The sequence below is a fragment of the Chiloscyllium plagiosum genome, chromosome 31 (assembly GCF_004010195.1).
Source record: "Chiloscyllium plagiosum isolate BGI_BamShark_2017 chromosome 31, ASM401019v2, whole genome shotgun sequence".
Classification (NCBI taxonomy): domain Eukaryota; kingdom Metazoa; phylum Chordata; class Chondrichthyes; order Orectolobiformes; family Hemiscylliidae; genus Chiloscyllium; species Chiloscyllium plagiosum.
The window spans coordinates 34044665-34062762 of NC_057740.1; positions in this window are offsets into that span (position 1 = coordinate 34044665).

Sequence of the window (18098 nt, forward strand, 5' to 3'; positions counted from 1 at the left end):
TTTTAAAGACCTCTGTTAGGTCATTCTTCTGACTTCCTTTCTCAAGAGAAAAAAAAAGCCGATATATTCCTATATTCCCCAAATCATTCTTGTATCACATTCAGTACCTCTGTAATACGGCAAACAGAAATGCACAAAGTACTCCCAATGTAGTCTGACTATAAAGTTTGATGCAAGTTTAGCATAACTTCTTTGCTTTTCAACTCTATCCTAATGAGGTTCTTGTTAACAATAAATAGGAGTGAAGTACTGTACTGCATTAACCCAAGTTCGCAGTGGGGCACTTTCCCAATAGGAAAAGGTGGAAGCGCCAACTGCTTGTTTTGCCAGCCCCTTCCCTACACAGTTTCTGCAATTGGTGAAGAAATGTTGGCCGTACCTGTTAGTATCGTCATCATTAACATCTCTGCGAGATACCGAGAAAGTACAAGGCAAGTTCTTGAGCAATCTCAAGGTCATGATTCTCTTTATCTCTGTTAAAATCAGATACCAAGATGACCGAATGTGTGAAGAAGACCATCATCAAACTGCATCAGTGCCTTTGTATTGTGGTGCAGAAAATGAAAGCTACAACAGAAATTCATTAATAATAACACCCCACGGTGAGCAAACATTTCATTTTTGCATTTATTCCTATTGTTAACACTGTGAAATGTATGGGAAATTAATTGGTCCTTAAGCAAATTTTCTCCTCAAACGAATATTCTCATTAACAGGGTGCCCATTAACTTCAGGTATTATAGTTAGGATTCCAAACAATTCGTAGCATGATTATTAATTCTAGGCAAAGTTAAATTATGCCATGTTTTCAGGTTCCTATGTGTCGAGAAGTCCAGACATGTTTTTGGAGAAAACTAAACATCACAGTGGTGTGATTAGTTTCCAGTAATTTAATGTCACTAAGATCAAAGATTAAATTAGCTGATTGTTTGTGCCAAGAAGCAAGGTAACTCAAGGGTAGTGATTGTTGGGCCCCTTGCTGAGATATTTGTATCATTGATAATCACAGGTGAGGTGCCAGAAGACTGGAGGTTGACTAACGTGGTGCCACTGTTTAAGAAGGGTGGTAAGACGAGCCAGGGAACTATAGACCAGTGAGCCTGACGTCAGTGGTGGACAAGTTGTTGGAGGGAATCCTGAGGGACAGGATGTACATGTATTTGGAAAGGCTTAGGACTGATTAGGGATAGTTGGCATGGTTTTGTGCGTGGGAAATCTTGTCTCAGAAACTTGATTGAGTTTTTTGAAGAAGGAACAAAGAGGATTGGTGAGGGCAGAGCGGTGGACACGATCTATATGGACTTCAGTAAGGCATTCGACAAGGTTCCCACTGGGATACTGGTTAGCAAGGTTAGATCTCATGGAATACAGGGAGAACTAGCCATTTGGATACAGAACTGACTCAAAGGTAGAAGACAGAGGGTGGTGGTGGAGAGTTGTTTTTCAGACTAGAGGCCTGTGACTAGGGGAGTGTCACAAGTATCGGTGCTGGGTCCACTAATTTTCATCATTTATATAAATGATTTGGATGTGAGCATAAGAGGTATAGTTGGTAAGTTTGCAGGTGACACCAAAATTGGAGGTGTAGTGGATGGTGAAGAAGGTTACCTCAGATTAAAACGGGATCTTAATCAGATGGGCCAATGGGCTGAAAAGTGGCAAATGGAGTTTAATTTAGATAAATGTGAGGTGCTACATTTTGGGAAAGCAAATCTTAGCAGGACTTATACACTTAATGGTAAGGTCCTAGGGAGTGTTGCTGAACAAAGAGACCTTGGAGTACAGGTTCAAAGCTCCTTGAAAGTGGAGTCGCAGGTAGATAGGATAGTGAAGGCGGCGTTTGGTATGCTTTCCTTTATTGGTCAGAGTACTGAGTAAAGGAGTTGGGAGGTCATGTTGTGGCTGTATGGGACATTGGTTCAGCCACTTTTGGAATATTACTTGCAATTCTGGTCTCCTTCCTATCTGAAGGATGTTGTGAAACTTGAAAGGGTTCAGAAAAGATTTACAAGGATATTGCCAGGGTTGGAGGAGTTGAACTATTGGGAGAGGTTGAATAGGCTGGGGCTGTTTTCCCTGGAGTGTCGGAGGCTGAGGGGTGACCTTATAGAGGTTTATAAAATCATGAGGGGCATGGATAGGATAAATAGACGAAAGTCTTTTCCCTGGGGTGCGGGAGTCCAGAACGAGAGGGCATAGGTTTAGGGGAAGAGGGGAAAGATATAAAAAAGACTTAAGGGGCATCTGTTTCACTCAGAGGGTGTTAGGTGTATGGACAGGGCTGCCAGGGGAAGTGGTGGTGGCTGGTACAATTGCAACTTTAAAAGGCATCTGGATGGGTATATGAATAGGAAGGGTTTGGAGGGATATGGTCCGGGTGGTGGCAGGTGGGACTAGGTTGGGTTGGGATATCTGGTCGGCATGGATCGGTTAGACCGAAGGATCTGTTTCCGTGCTGTTCCACTCTATGACTCTAACTCAAAGAAGTGAGTGTTCCTGCATAACTCATATTCACTTTGTTAAGAGGTCAAGTGAAGTCCCAAGGCCAGAAAGGTACGGAAGTAAGTAAATCATGGACAATTAATGTCACACTCTACTTGTAAAGATTTGGACCATGTATGATGAAAGCAACTTAAATGCTTTACCCAGTACTTGGATAGAGGCAGTGAATCTCCAGGGCTACACGAGCCTTTATAGGGAGCAGATTTATTCTACACAGTACCTGAGCATCCGAGTAATTACGTATGACTAGATGGACATACCTATTGCATGTAATAAATGATCTTGTTTACATCATCTGGATGGGTATCTGAATAGGAAGAGTTTAGAGGGACATATGATCCAAATGCTGCAAATAGGGCTAGATTAATTTAAAATAGCTGGTCGGCATGGCAGAGTTGGGCGGAAGGGTCTATCTCTGTGCTCTATGTCTCCATTCCTCCATAAGATCAGTGTCTCTTTTATAAAAACTGTACAGTAGTGACCAATTACCATTAGGAGAAAGTGAGGTCGGCAGATGCTGGAGATCAGAGCTGGAAATGTGTTGCTGGAAAAGCGCAGCAGGTCAGGCAGCATCCAGGGAACAGGAGAATTGACGTTTCGGGCATAAGCCCTTCTTCAGGAGGGCTTATGCCATTCCTGAAGAAGGGCTTATGCCCGAAACGTCGATTCTCCTGTTCCCTGGATGCTGCCTGACCTGCTGCGCTTTTCCAATTACCATTAGACAGGCCTTAAACAAAATACACACAAGGAAGTATTGGGAACAGCAAACTTGCTGAAACTCTTACTCTGAACCATATATTGGCAAAGATGGCAAATGCCATGCAGTGCTGGTAGTGACACTTGGCTAAAATATGATATTTTCTATCCTAATGTATTTGCCGGTTTATGTGTGGATAAGTAGGATTTTTATGAAGCAAAGAGTTTCATTTTATCTTACATTCAGCAATCTGATATTTTTTCATAACTCCAAACATTTGCTAGTCAAATCCCCAATACAAGTGAATATTTGTTTTCAATGTTTGAGTTGAAGGGGAATTGAAACATTTTGGGATTGGACATAGAATGCAATTCCACTCCTTTTTGAACAATTTAAAAACCTGTTTATGTCAGAAATGAGGAGGATTTGTTTTTTTTAGGATTTGGTAGTGAGTCTGTGGAATTCTTTACCACAGATGGCTGTTGAGTCTGTGTCATTTGTATATTTAAAGCCAATATGGATGGGTTTCTTATCAGCAAGGGAATCAAGTACTACGAGGAAAAAGGCAGGAAAGTAGAGTATCAAATCAGCCACAATTTCAGTGAATGGTGGAGTGGACTCAATGAGTCAAATGCTTTTGCTCCTTTGTCTATGGTCATATGGTTTAAATCACATTTCCAACAATAACTACAGAGCAATAGGAAATGAATATGTTAATGCTGATGATATGCATTACACTGGAACACTGATATTAACAGTTACACAGTATTGAGACTCCAACAATGGAAGAACTAAACTTGAGAGTTGTGATCAGTATCTGAGTTTACAGGACTTACTGAGAGTGAGGATAGAATTACATTTAGGTATGGTAAAGATAGAGAAGTAGCAGATCCAGAGTAGTAACAGTCTAGTTAGGTACAGCATCCTCAAGAGTGCAGTACTGACACACAACACCCAGTCCCCATGGTTGGGAGAATCTATGAGAGTACAATGATGCAGGCTTGAGTCCATGGAAGTAGCACTGTCCATGAGTACAGCAGTATCAGCACAAAGCAATAACTTTCTCAGCTCATGAGAATACAATAGTAGCTGAATAAATTTATCAAAATATTCATAGAGATTGTCGTCCTGCTTTATTATTGATTGCTATTGCTGATTCCATTTTGTTATTTTTAGTCTTTTGGCTCATAAGTAGCATTTAATATGAATTGAGTAGCACGATTCATATTTAAGTAAATGATAAAGCAGATTCAGAGAACTAATGCACTGACTCTATCACTTGGTTTTAATGTCTACAAATCTAACTCAGAAACCTCCAAATTGTCCACCAGTTTACACCCTTTCAGATTCAAATGTCACTTTGTAAACCCTGTTTCCCTTTCTATTTCACCTGGCACCTTCCTTTCTTTACTCCTAATCTTGTTCTCTATGATCTTCAATCTTGTCCCCTTTTCCCTGTAAAATATTGATCATTGTTCAGATGGAAAACGAGATACATACTGACCATGTTCACAAGGCAGAATCCTGCACTCAGTGTCATGTTGGATGATTTTCATACACCAGGGCAGCTGCTTAAAGGAGGTATAAAGTCCCTAACCTATGTCTAGTGCAATGGTGGATAAATTATTTAATGGCAGCTTTAGAATGAGAACTGGATAATCACTTGAATACTAAGAAATTACATGAATATGAGGAAAGAGAAGAGGAAAGGGAGTTAACCGGACAGCCCTTTGAAAGCTGACTTAAACTCGATGGAATGAATAGCCTCCTCTTGTGTTGTACTGATGCATGGCCTGGATTTCTTGCCTTGAGGTGAGCTATGGGAAAATTCCAGGCTTTGCTAGCTGCCTTCAGAGGAGCAATGTTCATTTCCGGTGATAGGTGTGGGCTGCGATGGGCCAACCAATGAGGGAAAGAGATCGGAAACAGCTATTGGCTGCAGAGGTGGTCTGATAAAATGCCCAGCTCAGTGCTGTCACCTATGTCCCTCATAGCACCTCATGCCCCGCACCTCCATGCCAGGCTATTCCCTACACCGCCACACCCTCAGGCTCTCCATGCAATGGATGAACAGGACTTAATGCAAATTTATACTTGGACAATAAAGGATGGATGATCTCACAATTATGGAAGCTAAAAGAAGGGTGCAAAGTGTAACAATTGCAAGGATGAAGGTTTCAGCGACAATGGGGGGAGCTGAGTAATGTTAGGGACGTGGATTCGATTGGTCTTAGAGGTGAAGCAAATATTTGGTCAAAGGTCCATTGCTGGGTCAACTATGATCTCAAAAGGTATTTACAACTTAGTTCAGCTTGAGACAATTTCCAGGGAGAGGGATGGAGACAATGGCTAGACAGCTCAAAATGTTATGCACAGTTGGGAGAATTGCTTCTGGAGGCTTGCAAAACAAAACAAATTAAGATCACCTCCCAATTCAGGAAGTTGGGACGTACCCTTGGTATATGCAACAAATTTGGTAATTTAGGAAAATGACCAGGCAATGAACAATTTACACTTCAGCCTTGACCTTGCTTGCCTCTTCCTAACTGTGAAAATTTCAAAAAAAAAATTACAAATTCAGTCTATGAAAGATTGGAACTACAAAAGCAAAATATGAGAAAGCCATACGTTTCAGGTCAAATAGACCTGTTTGCAAAAAGGGAGCAGAAATTAGAAAGATATCCATAATTAGAGATGTATCATTCAGGGATTAGAATTTCAGCTGAAAATTTAACAGTTAATATTCAATTTCACACCCTGATTTCCTTTTGCAAATATATACAGAATTTTGATTGGTTAAAGTTCAAATTTGTGGGAGCTGATGTGTTTAGAAATATTTGTATCAAACTGAAATAGTTATTTCTATTTCAGAAATTCCTCCTTAGCTCAGATTTATATTAATATTAATAAATTACAAATGACTTGCCACACAAAATATTTTTTACAGCCTGTAACATATTCCAAGACATGATTTTTTAGAACTCATCTGATTCATAATGTATGTCCTGTTAATTTAACAGTGTTATTTGGTCCTTGTAACTCTTCGCCTGTCTTTGAAACGCTCTTCTTTGAAAAGTGATGGAAGCAGAGACTTTGAGTCTTTTTGAGACAGTGATGTCATACTCTGGATGAGCAAATGTTGAAAGAATATCCTGGGCAGTTGGGAATATAAAGTAATCAGATCATGATCTTGTTGAATGGCAGAACGGGGGCGGAGTGATCTACTGCTCCTATTTTGTATGCTTGTTAAGCTCATTTGATTCAGAAGAAGTGGTGTCATGTGCCCCCCCCTCCCACTGTTGTACTTCCCTGTTACTCTGCATCTATCGGTCATCATGGGCCGGGTTTAGTGGATGCAGTGGGCATCCCAAATGCAGCCTGTAATGCCACTAAGGCACAGCTGGTCAGCAGGGGTCTTTCCTGGAATCAAGAGTCCTCAAGGCAGATAATCTGTTCTCTGAGATCTGCCAAGCAACCACAAATTGGAAGACCTGCTAAACACCATTGTTGGTACAACACCAATCTATCATCACCGGAAAAAAACACAGAAAACGCTAGAGAAACTCAATAGGCCTGGCAACATTTGTGGAGAGAGAATCAGAGTAACCATTTTGAGTCCAGTAAGACTCGTTTTCAACTGTGAAGAATCACAGAACCCCTACAGCGTGGAAGCAAGCCATTCGGCCCATCGAATCCACACCTACCCTCCAAGAGCATCCCACCAGATCCATCCCCCCATCTTTTCCCTGTAACCCTGCATTTCTCATGCTTAATCCACCTAACCTACACATGGCTTTGTGAGGGGCAGGTCACGCCTCACAAGCCTAATTGAATTCTTTGAGGGTGTGATAAAACACATTGATGAAGGTAGAGCAGTGTCTGAGCTGTATATGGATTTAGCAAGGCATTTGATAAGGTTCCCTGTGATAGGCTCATTCAGAAAGTAAGGAGGCATGGAGTACAGGGTAACTTGATTGTCTGGATACAGAATTGGCTGGCTCATAGACGACAGAGGATGGTAGTAGATGGAAATTATTCAGCCTGGAGCTCAGTGACCAGTGGTGCTCCGCAGGGATCTGTTCTTTCATAGAAATTTTGTTGAATCCCGAAAGTGTGGAAAAAGGCTATTTTACCCAACAAGTCCACACCCACCCTTCAAAGAGTATCGCCCAGACCCATTCCTCTACATTCCTCCCTGAACACTATGGGCAATTTAGCATGCCAATTCACCTAATCTGCATATCATTGGACTGTGGGAGGAAATCAGAGCACCCAGAGGAAACCCTAGCAGACACAGGGAGAATGTGCAAACTCCACACAGACAATCGCCTGAGGCAGGAATCGAACCTGGGTCCTTGGCGCTGTGAGATAGCAGTGCTAACCACTGAGCCACCGTGCTGCTATTTGTGATTTTTATAAGTGACTTGAATGGGGACGTGGAAGGGTGGTTTAGTAGGTTTGCTGATGACACAAAGGTTGGAGGAGTTGTGGATAGTGTGGAGGGCTGTTGTAGGTTGCAAAGGGACATTGACAGAACAGTGAGCTGGGCTGAGATGTGGTAGCTCAGCCTTGAAAAGTGTGAAGTGAATTACTTTGGAATTTCAAATTTAAAGGCAGATTACAAGGTTAAAGGCGGGATTCTTGGCAAGTGTGGAGGAACAGAGGAATCTTGGGGTCCACATCCATAGATCCCTCAAAGTTGCCACCCAAGTTGATACGGTTGTTAAAGCGTATGGTGTGTTGGCTTTCATTAGTTGGGGATTGAGTTTAAGAGCTGTGAGATTATGCTGCAACTCTACAAAGGCCTGGTTAGATCACACTTGGAATGTGCTCAGTTCTGGTTGCTTCTTCATAGGAAGGATGTGTAAGCTTTAGAGAGGGTACAGAGGTACAAGAATGCTGCCTGGACTGGAGGGCATGTCTTATAAAGAAACGTTGAGGGAGCGAGGGCTTTTCTCATAGAAGTAAAGGATGAGAGGTGACTTGGTAGAGGCACAGATAGAGTGGATAGCCAGAGATTTTTTTTCCCAGGGCGGAAATAGATATCACGAGGGGACACAATTTTAAAGCGATTGGAGGAAGGTTTAGGGGAGATGTCAGAAGTAGGTTCTTTACACAGAGTGTGGTGGATGCATGGAATGCACTGCCAGCAGTGGTGGTGGAGTCAGATAGATTAGGGATATTTAAGCAACTGTGATAGGCACATGGATGATGGTAACATGAATAATTTGATCTTAGAGTGGGATAAAAGGTGGGCACAATATTGAGGGCTGAAGGGCCTATACTGTGCTGTACTGTTCTATGCTCTATCCCTGGGCACTATAGGCAATTTAGCATGGCCAATCCACCTAATCTGCATATCTTTGGACTATGAGAGGAAACCAGAGCACCTGGAGGAAAACCATGCAGACATGGAGAGAATGTGCAAACTCCACACAGACAGTCATCCCAGGGTGGAATTGAACACGGATCCCTGGCACTGAGAGGCAGCTGATAATTGAGCCACCTTGCCACCCCTTATTGGACTCTAAATGTTAACTCTGCTTCTTTCTCCACTGATGAAGCCAGACCCAGCCAAGCTTCTCCAACATTTTCTGTTTGTTTCTGATTTCCAGCATCTGTAGTATTTCATTTTTATTATTGTCACTGGATCACATGTTACAGGTGAGTGATGGTAGGATGGGGCTTCCAGGGTAAGTGTCTTGAGGGTTGAAGGTTGGCAGCAGAGGTGGGGAGAATGGCTTTTAGTGGAGCCCCCTCCTCTTCCTGGCTTCCTGATCACATGTCCCTTGATCAGGTGCGATGGGCAGGTAAACTCTCTTGGCTGCTGGATGTCATGAGTTAAGTTCTTACAGGTTACAGTGATTTAGACCTGGCTTACTCTTCTGTTTGCTACAGCTTGTTATGAGTTAAACTTACTGGGCTGCAGGTTACTGAGAGTTGGACTCTCTTGGCCTTTGTCCACGCTAGTTTAATTTTGTTATTCATTACGCACTAGGTGATTGGAGCTAAGGGTTCTTCAGCTTTCTGCTTCTATATGTATAGGTGAACAACTTTGGTGAATTATTATAGAAAGAAATGAAGTTGAGGCAAAATTTTTGATACAAGTACTTCTTGATCTCATGTAATAACAGAAAATTTTGTTTTAAAAGAAAGGAAATTAATTTGAGGACACTAAAGATACTTGGAGAAAGTGAGGACTGCAGATGCTGGAGATCATAGCTGAAAAACGTGTTGCTGAAAAAGCGCAGTAGGTCAGGCAGCATTCAAGGAGCAGGAGAATCGACGTTTCGGGCATAAGCCCTTCTTCACTAAAGATACTTGCCAGTCAGTGATGAACTAAATTGGGATGAATATAATGTTAGGAGAACTAGGATCATTGTGAGGCTTTTGCTATCTTAATGAGGTAATAAAAGCCTATTGCTTTTTTCATGCTGGTGAAAGAAAGGATGGTCATTCTATTTCTTTTATTGTTAAAGGTACATTGAAAAAGCAGTTTTTAAGTTTCTCACCTTTTCCTTAGTTCTTTCAAATTCATTCTTAAGTTTAGAACCTCTATTCAGTTGACTAGTAGCTGAGCCCATAAGACAATGGACTAGAGTCATTGAGATGTACAGCATGGAAACAGACCTTTCGGTCCAACCTGTCCATGCCGACCAGATATCCCAACCCAATCTAGTCCCACTGGCCCATATCCCTGCAAACCCTTCCTATTCATATACCCATCCAAATACCTCTTAAATGTTGCAATTGTACCAGCCTCCACCACATCCTCTGGCAGCTCATTCCATACACGTACCACCCAAGATTCAAGTTATCGCGTCATCAGTACAAGAATGTCCATTTTACTCGTCATATCAGTGCTGGATCATGGTCTTCCATTGCTTTATTCCAAATTTTCTGCTTACTCCACACTGTTTTAATAATTTTCCGTCTTCAAGGATTTATCTGATTTTCCATTAATGTGGCTGGTATCAATTACTCACATGAACTTACTCATGGTATGAAGAGCATGAACAAATTTTCATTTTCCAAGAACAGGCACTTGGTAACGTAGTTGATTCATGTGGAATGGATTTTGTGCCAATCAAAACCAATTGGTGCCAATAGGATTTTCCGCAAGGGAGACGTTATTTCGTAATTAACAAGGGAAAGAAACCACAGCTGAAGATTTAAGAGTTGATAATTTTATGGGTGGGAATTTATTTATGGGTGGTGCTCAATATACTTTATAGGTTTTAGTTTAAATGGTTTAAACATTTTAATGGAAAGGAATGCTACAGGCAGTGTTGTGGGTTGGGGGGAGGTGGTGGTGGGGAAGGGGTGGTGGGTGGGAAGTTCTGTGGTTGCATAAATTGAGCATGTGTGGATTTTTCCTATATTTTAATTCTGTACACATCTGGTTCCTGTCAGAAACACTCACCCAAGGCAGTGTGAAATCATTGCTTCAGGCCAGTAGAAGAAACACAATGCACTGCAGAGTGAAAAAGAAAACAAGTCTATGATGAATATTTATAACTCAGCAGAGGCTGAAAGAAAATTGAAGACTTTGTAAAGACTCTTCACTACCATAAACTTACTATATCTATATCTGTAAGTCAGAATGCAGTGCCTTCTGGCTGATATAAAACTGTACAGTCCCTGTAGAGTTTAAATTGTTATGTCCTGGGACTTAAAAGATGCGTAAAAAGTTAAGTGCTCTTTTAGAGGACACTGATCTAGTGAACAATACTGAATGCTTTGTTCCACATAAGATTTTATTCCATTTGCGTGTGGGCAAGTGAAACTTTTAGTTTCACTCTCCATAACTTACACCACTAGAATACAACAACTTTATTGGACTTGTGAACAGGAGCTATTGTACTTTAATGGCTCACTATGAACTTTTAAGTCTGCTCAGTTAACTCTATTAGTCTTATGATTGTGCAATGATTGCATTTCTCATCGCTTAGTCATCCATCAATTTCTATCAGTTAATCATCAAATAGTTTGAAACAGTTAGTAGTGGGCATCACTGTCAAGAACAACATTTATTGGTCATTTGTAAATGTCCTTGAGAAAGTGATAGTGAAGAATCCTTTTGAATTACTAAAAGGTATTATGGTAAATCTGTAACTTAACACAAACATTATTTTCTACATTTCCCTTCTGGATCCTTTCCCTACCCAGTAACTGCTAAGAAGAAAGACAATGAAGAAACAGTGATATATTTGCATGTCAGTGATGTGTAACTTGGAGAGTAGGAGACTTTTATGGTACCAGCCCCATATGCCTGCTACCCTCATTTTTCTTGATCATAGAGGTTGCAAGTTTGGGAGATGCTGTCAAAGAAACCTTCACAGGTTTTTGCAGCGTACCTTGCAGATGGTACTATTTACTGGTGGCACAGAGTACATGTTTAAGGTGGTCCCAAATTTGTCTTCCATTGGTTTAAACTTGAGCCTCATTGTTCCACTGTCACAATTTAGTTTGATGTTGTATTTCACGTTTACTGTGTCATTGCTATCTTATGTACCTCTACATGTTTCATGGTTGCCTTCTTTCAAGGTGGAAAACACAGTTTTCTCCAGTCCAGCTATGTCAAGTCTCCGAATGTAAGTCTTAGCTTTTTGAACTATCTTCCACCGCGAATGCTTCCACTATTTCTCAGTTGCCAGTACTGTGTTCACCATTGAAATTGTTAGGTAGCATTTTGCTCTTCTTTTCGATATAGAGATCAGCACTCTGTTTTAATTGTTGTAAAACAGTGGCTGGACATGTGAGGACTGCAGATGCTAGAGATTAGAATAGAGAGTGTGGTGCTAGAAACGTACAGCAGGTCAGGCAGCATCTGAGGAGCAGGAAAATCAGGAACTCCTGATGAAGGGCTTTTGCCTGAAATGTCGATTTTCCTACTCCTCAGATGCTGCCTGACCTGCTGTGCTTTGCTAGCACCATACTCATGTTGCTTATTGAAACCTACTAACATGCTTAAATCTCTTTGAATTTCACTTTACTGACCATTTGTGAAGTACTTAGAAGTTCATTTGAGCAGTATTTTATATGTGCCTGTATTAAATTGCATATGGAATCATTCTGCCCTCTTACATATTTTGTATTTCCAGGTCTGCTCTTCAGATTCAATAGCTTGATACAATCTGCAAATCTTTGACTGATTTTATTCAGCATCTGAAATCCAAGCTGGTAATGTAATTAATGTTTGGAGTTTATCAAAGCTCACAGATTTGTAATTGTTTAATATTTTCATTGAACTGTAATTTTTAAATATATTTTAACAAATTAAATGTAGGCAATGCAACATATTTGCATTTATGAATATTCAATTTACCTGGAGTTAATGAGTGGATTAACAATGTTCCAAATATATTTCTCATTATCCAAGTAGCAATTTATCTCTTTGCCTGTCCAATTTACTGAATCATACAATGCAGCACTGGAGATTTAAATCTGAAATCTTTTATAAACATAGTTAATTTTATAACAAATATAACTTCCCTCTTTATAATTTTCATAGGAAACAAACATAATGATCAAGATCCAGCAAAAAAAGAGAAGCAATTTTTAATAATAGGTCAATTGATGGCATAGTCTGAGAGATTTGGCATTACTTCCAATGAGCATTGAGTTTAAGTACCACTCATCCCCATTCTTTTGATAGCCCCACTGCACCCCAACTGAGCAACCTTCTTCAATTGTTTATTGAAGCCCTGCACCTTTCAGTTCCCTGAGTTCAGGCTATTGCTTATTCTTTTCGCTTATAATCTGCAACAGAGACCAATTCTTCAGTCATAATGCCCTTCTCTCCAAACAACTTGAACTTGCTACCTCATGTTCTTCCTTAAAACATCTCAGAAACCAATCTGTTCAATATTGCTTGCAAGTTTTTGATGCCCCATTTTCAATGTAAAGTACTCTCTTGTGTGGAAGACTATTGCATAAGAATAGAAGTTGCTTTATTCTGTTTCCTGCATTCCAACTACACTAACTCTTCAAAAATACACAATTGGCTGCAAAAGTGTTATAGTACATCCTATGGTCACAAAGTATGTTTCATAGAGTCAGAGAGTTAAAGAGTCATATAGCACGGAAACAGATCTTTTGGTCCAATCAGTCTATGCTGAACATAAACCCAAACTAAACTAGTCCCACCTACCAGGTCCTAGCCCACATCCCACCAAACCTTTCTTTTTAATGTATTTATCCAAGTGCCTTTTAAACATTATAGCTGTGCCCGCATTCCCCACTTCTTCAGGAAATTCATTCCTTATGCAAACCACCCTCTGTGTAAAATATTTGCCCCCCCCCATGTCTTTTTCAAGTCTCTCTTCTCTTATCCTGAAAGTAAATATAACTTTTATTTGTTGATTTGCAGCATCCCCTGTTCTTTTGATTTTTATCCACACTTAACTTTGTTGGGTAAATAACGGCCTGATTGTTGCTAACCCACCTGGTGAGAATGGACTGTATTCATGCTGAATACTCTCCATTGACTTCAATAGAGATTTAGGTGAAGGTTTAGTCATAAGTAGAATCCACAAAGGCAGAATCAATTAGCTGAGACATTGATACTCATTTTTTTTTCATTTATTCTTTAATGGGATTTGAACTTGCATGGCTTAACCAACATTTATTGTCTATCCCTAAATGCTCTTAAAAAGGTGGTTGTGAGTCACCTTCTTGAAATGCAGCCATCCTTAAAAAGTAGGTATTCCCACCGTGACTTTAGGAAGGGATTTGCAGGATTTGGGTTCAGAAATGGTAAAGGATCAACAATATAGTTGCAAATCAGGATGATGTATGGCTTGGACGGGAACTTACAGGCAGTGGTCTTCCCACGTATCTGTTACCTTTGTCCTTTGAGGTGGTAAACTTCATGGGTTGGGAGAGTCTTGTCAAAGGACCCTTAGTGCATTACTGCAGCATACCTTGTAAGTAGTGAATATATAAGGCATGCCAATCAAGCAGCTGCTCTGTCGTGGATCCTGTCAAGTTTCTGGGGTACTAGTTGGGTTGCATGCATCCAGACAAATAGAGATTATTTCATCACGACTGGAATCAAATATAACGCAGACCTTGCAAAGATGGAAAGCTTTCTTCCCTAAAGGATATGAGTGGCTTACAAATGTGATGTTACAACTTTGAAGGCAGAGGTGGGACGAATCACGGGATAATCAAATCATGTCATATTAAAGACTTGAAGATCACAGAAGGGAAGGAAATAGAGGGAGTTGAAAAGTCCCATAGCTTTAAAGTTTTGGTAAATCTTAGTTAAAATAGAAAAATGCATAATGAATTGATTTCAGTTTGTGGGCATGCAGTGAATAGAAGGAATGCGTGGGATAGTATTTCTGGAGCTTAAATTTGAATGTTGGAGAAAGGCCACTTAAGGTCCATTTTATCCAAAACTTCACTGCCTGCTTTTGAATATCAGCAACAACAATTGAAATGTCAATGTTATAAGACCATGTTTAGATTAACAATGTTTAGACACATTCACTGATGGAGAGAAGATGAATAGGAATAAAAGATCCAAATAGAATTAAATGTATCATCAGTCAACTACAGTCAGTCACAATCTGCCTCTGACTCAGTGTTGGGTGGCACATCAAATGTTAACCTTGCTGTTATCATTGTTGCTGATCAGCTCTGCAATGTCCTTGGGGTGCAGGAGCTTGAATCTTCCTTTCCTTTGATGGTCTGATCATTCAGAGTCCTGGGAATATATCTGACCCAGTGAATCTGGTGCTGATAGATAAGGTCAGCGACACTGCTTCTAATGATTATAGATGTGCTAGCTAGTGATGTGAGTCGAGCTTCTGATCTCAAGCATAATCTGATAATAGCTAGTGATGCAGCTATTTAACCAGACTTGAGCCTATATGTGAGAGCAAAGTTGTTACTATCATGCATAAAATTGACAGGCAGAAGGCTTTATAGCTATTAACTTTCAGATCAGGTTGGTTAGAGCTTGAACTTCAGATCCTCTTGAGCCTCCAATCTGCAGACTGAGCCAGAGATTTCTCTCTTCTGATATTTTCAGATAATGCCATCACTTATTTGGAATACATCAGGTCATTGACTTTTACACCTACTTCACCATTTTCATGTTAAGCTTTGCTTGCAAGATATGGCAATCGTGATTGTTTCTGTTACATTTCTTTTCAAACTACCTTTGACAAGTTGAAGGACTGATCTTGGACCCTGCATAATTTCCATCTGAGATGTATAATGCTTGGTACCAAATTATTGTTGCTTCTGACAATGAGAGAGCAACCAAGCTTACTGAAATATTAGTGCTCTGAGCAACAAAGGTTTAGACTAACAGAATTAAACATTGAATTTTCAGGCCTAACAACTTATTCTTGACAATATGAAGACAATGAAGGCTGAAGCAAATCACTGAAGACATTCCGCAGGATGTGTTTTTAGTGTCAGTCAAGGATAACTGGGGAAAGAAGTGTTATGGGAGAGTTCAATAACAGTGTGAAAGTGAGATTGAAATGATGTAGAATGATATCTAAACAGTTTTGGCTTCATTTTACTCAAGTGACATGGAACAAGACAGCACAGATTAAAAAAGTGATCTGCAAAAAAAGTAAGGGTGAAGTAAGATTTTTTTTTCCTGAGTAATTAAGGAATGGAATGCACTGACTGGAAATGTAATGGAGGCCGATTTAATTGAGGCATCCGGGAGAACTGTCTATGATTAGGTGGATAAATATAAAATGCAAGGGTATAGGGGAAAAGCAGGAGATTGTCAGTAGGCAATGTAATGAGCCAGTGCATGCATGATGGATGAAATGGCCTCCTTTGCACCATAATGCTCGTGTGATTTGTGAAATAGTGATCAAACATAAGAGTCCCCTATACAGACAAATGCCTGACTGCACCTCAAAAAGGAACTTTTTAAAGGCGCAGGTAAAAAATCAAGTTATTTTTTCAAAAAGAATTATTTTTGCAGAAGTTGCTGTTTGCTTTCTAGCAACAAGTGGTAACCAGGTTTGCAATTGGTGAGAGTTTATCATTTGTCATCAGTTCCCTTACTCAATAGATACCACTGAATCTACTATAATTGGAGAAAGGAGCAAATGGAGAAGTTCAATGGGGTTAGTATTAGGGTTAAGGATTAGGTAGGATTTCAGAGAAGCTTGGCATCTTGGAAAGAAAAAAATTCCTATTTTATCTATCTCATATGTGTAGGAATTGTCCAAGTCTTGCAGTGGTATAATGCCTTTGTGGATTCAGATTCATCTGGAAGGCTGCATTAGAGAGTTATGTCACGTGTTACAAAGAGAACCTGGAGCAGAGTAGACATGGCATTCCTTGTAGCAGTAACATTGACAGCTGCACCCAGGTTTTGGTTCATGCCTTTCTTTAGCTTGGACATCAGCACGTCTGCAGTGCATCGCTGTATGAAACATATGAATGAAGCATTGTTTGCCTGAACAAACAATTCTATTATTTTTTCCCTAGACAGAGCAAGCACTCAGTTTTTGTTTGAAATGGCAGGCTCTCCTGACGTCTTTGATGGGATGCACATAGTTTTGGGCTTCAATCACCAACAATGTTTTATATATGAACAACAGTTGATTCTACTTAACATACTATTCATTTATTACCAACAGTCATACAGAATAATTCAAGTGAATGCAGCAGTCATGTTACCATTTCTTTTATACCAGTCCATTGTGCCCCATTGTTGATACCCAGTAAGACAAGGGTAACTTGCTAATTGAACATGATTAGTTCAATGCAGTTGTGGCTTAAAAGTCCTTTGCAGCACTCAACAACAGTGACAATAATATAACAGTTCATTATTTGTGTGTTATGGAAAGATATCTGAATAGGTTTGGATTATTCTGCGAAGGTTTGGTCTCCCTGTCTGAGGAAGGATGTTTTGGTTATGCAGAGAATGCAACAGAGGTCTACCAGACCAACACCTGGGATGGTAGGGCAGGCATAAGGAGAGACACTGCATCTGTTTTGGACTATGTTCATTAGGGTTTAAAAGGAAGACAAGGCATCTCATAGACACCTATAAAGTTTGAACTGGTCCAGACAGGATAAATGTAAGAAGGATGTTCCTAGTGACCAGGGAGTCCAGAACCAGGGATCACAGTCTAAGGATAGGAGTAAGCCATTTAGGACTGAGATGAAGAAAAATTTCTTCACCCAGACTGTGGTGAGCCTGTGAACGTCCCTGACAGAAGCCAAAACACTAAGTTTTCAAGAGGGAGTTAGATAGATATAGTTCCTAGGGCGAAAGGGATCAAAGGGTATGGGGAGAAAGCAGGAACTGAATTAGATGATCAGCCGTGATCATATTGAATGGTGGAACAGGCTTGACAGGCTGAATGTCCTACTACTGCTCCTACTTTCTACATTCCGTGGGAACCTTCTCAAAAGTATCATTAGCAGCCAAAGCATTGTGGTCTGCTGCATTCTTATTCCCTGACAAAAAAAGGACACTGCACTCACCCAGTCATCCCCACCTCCACCTACAACCCCAATCCTAGGTAAAGATGCAGGATGTGGTGGTGAAACCTGAAAAGGAGGAGGATACAGTGGTACGCACACCATTTTTATCTTTAAAAGCCATTCCACAAAGCTGGATAGAGCATCACTTTACTTAAGTGAGATGTGAGTCTCCCATAGGTTTCCCCTTGATCGTTCTTAAATAGAACCTTAGTAATGTAAGCAGTTTTCCATACTTATTGGTTATTCTGATAAAGGCTAGACTCCCTAGGTGAGGAGATCAGCCTACTTCAGCTGTACTCTTATTAATAGCCCAGGATCAGAAGCCCGATGCCTCACTTCAACTGAATTAAAATGACCCACTTAACTTGAGACATTTTCTGCATTGGAGATTCCTAGACAAGGGCCTCTGTTATGACTATGT